Source organism: Herpailurus yagouaroundi, unplaced genomic scaffold, assembly GCF_014898765.1.
Source record: "Herpailurus yagouaroundi ecotype Mexico unplaced genomic scaffold, PumYag 250, whole genome shotgun sequence".
Taxonomy (NCBI): Eukaryota; Metazoa; Chordata; class Mammalia; order Carnivora; family Felidae; genus Herpailurus; species Herpailurus yagouaroundi.
In genome coordinates, this window is record NW_024412467.1 from 19,798,114 (window position 1) to 19,800,740 (window position 2,627).

Consider the following 2,627-nt stretch of genomic DNA (forward strand, 5'->3'; position numbering starts at 1 on the left):
CCGGGCCTGCGGCCACGTGCCTCTAACAAGAATCCGCAGCACTCCCCTCTGTCTGGAGACTTGGAAGCTCCTGCAGAAAGCGCTCAATTGTCCTTTCACATGAGGTCCAGGGGAGAGCTGTGACCTTTAGTCCTTGATGCCTCCCCAGAAGCCTTGGCATCTCTGCAGTGATATAGGTCATAGCTTTCACCCAGTGAGCAGCAATGCAGCCCAAAGTTTGGGCTTTACTCAGGGGACCAGCATCTTCTCCCCCAGAAGTTTACTCATTATCTAGCTGAGGGGTTATAGAATACTTAGAACACAGAAGGGGCTCCTCAGTGCTCAGGAAGAAAGAAAAAGAAAGAAAAGGGGGACTCATAAGTCACCAGTGAAGTGGACTGAGGCTACAAGCCCACACATTCCCAAAAGATGAATGGAAACAAAAATGAAGGGATGGATAACATCAGGAAAACCCACAAAACCCTAAAGTATCCAACTTGAGAGACTGAATATACAAACAGACAATGGCCAGACCATATATAAAAATAGAGTTCTGACCCGTGACCAGCAGCAACCTACCCAGAAGACCAATGTCCTATGTGCAGAACAGGCATACTTTGAAGATACTGCAGGTTTGGTTTCTTAGCACCGCAATAAAACAAATGTGGCAATAAAGCAAGTAAAATTCATTCTGTGGTTGCCCAGTGCATAGATAAGTTATGGTTACACTATGGTCTATTAAGTGTTCAATAGTGTTATGTCTAAATATATATATATTTATATATACACATATATACATACTTTAATTAAAAATACTTTAAAATAAACTAAACTAAAAAATAAACATCATTTCAGCTTTCAGTGAGTCATCATCTTTTTGCTGGTGGAACGTCTTGTCTCCATGTTGAAGGCTGCTGACAGATCAGGGTGGTGGGTGCTGAAGGGGGAGTGGCACATACAACTTCTGAAATAACACAGCAATGAAGTTTGCCACTCTGACCCTTTCTTTCATGAGCAATTTCTCTGTAGCAGGTGACACTATTTGATAGCATTTTACCCACAGTAGAATTCCTTTTAAAATTGGAGTCAGTCCTCTCAAACCTGCCACTGCTTTATCAACCAAGTTATGTAATATTCTAAATCCTCTGTTGTCATTTCAACAATCTTCACAGCATTGTCACCAGGAGAAGCTTCCATCTCAGGAAACCACTTTCTTTGCTCATCTGTAACAAGCAGCTCCTCATCTGTTCAAGTCTGATCACGAGATGGCAGCAGTTCAGTCACATCCTCAGGCTCCACTTCTAATTCTAGTTCTCTGGCTGTTTCCACCCCATCTGCAGTTACTTCCCCCACTGAAGGAAGTCCTGAACCCCTCAAAGTCATCCACGAGGGTGGGAATCAACTTATTCCAAACTCCTGCTCATGTTGATATTTTGACCTCTTCCCATGAGTCACCAATGTTCTGAATGTCATCTAGAAGAGTGAATCCTTTCTAGAAAGTTTTCAATTGACTTTGCCCAGATCCATTAGAGCAATCACTCTCTATGGCAGTTCTAGCCTTACAAGATGTATTTCTTAAATAATAAGACTTGAAAGTTGAAATTACTCCCTGATCCATGGGCTAGAGAATGGATGCTGTGCTAGCAGGCACAGAAACAACATTCATCTCATTGTCCGTCTCCATCAGAGCTCTTGGGTGACCAGGAGCATTGTCAATAAGCAGTAATATTTTGAAAAGAATTTTTTTTTCTGAGCAGTAAGTCTCAACAGTGGGCTTAAAATATTCAGTAAACCATGATGTAAATAGATGTGTTATCATCTAGGTTTTGTTGTTTTCATTTATAGAGCACCCACAGAGTAGATTTAGTATAATTCTTAAGGGCCCTAGAATTTCTGGAATGATCAATGGCCACTGCTTCAACTTAAAGTCACCAGCTGCATTAGCCGCTAACAGGAGAGTCAGCTGGTCCTTTGAAGCTTTGAAGGCAGGTGTTGACTTCTCTCCAGCTATGTAAGTCTTAGATGGCATCTTTTTCCAATAGAAGGCTGTCTTGCATACACTGAAAATCTGTTGTTTTGTGCAGTCACCTTCATTAATGACCTTAGTTACATCTTCTGAATAATTTGCTGCAGCTTCTACATCAGCACCTGCTGCTTTGCCTTGCACTTTGATGTTATGAAGATGGCTTCCTTCCTTAAACCTCATGAACCAACCTCTGCTAGCTTCAAACTTTTCTTCTGCAGCTTTCTAACCTCTCTCAGCCTTCATAAAATTGAAGAGAGTCAGGGCCTTGCTCTGGATTAGGCTCTGGATAATGATGTTGTGGCTGGTTTGATCTTCTATCCAGACCCCTAAAATTTTCTCTATATCAGCAATAGGACTGTTTTACTTTCTTATTATTCATGTATTCATTGGAGTAGGCCTTCTAATTTCCTTCAAAACCTTACCTTTGCATTCACAACTTGGCTAACTGTTTCACGCAAGAAGCCTAAACTTTTTCCTGTCTCGGCATTTGAGACAGGCGTCCCTCACTAAGATTCATTATTTCCAGCTTTTGCCTTCAAGTGAGAGATGTGACTTTTCCTTATACTTGAACACTCAGGGGCCACTGTAGGGTTATTAATTGTCCTAATTTCAATATTGTTGT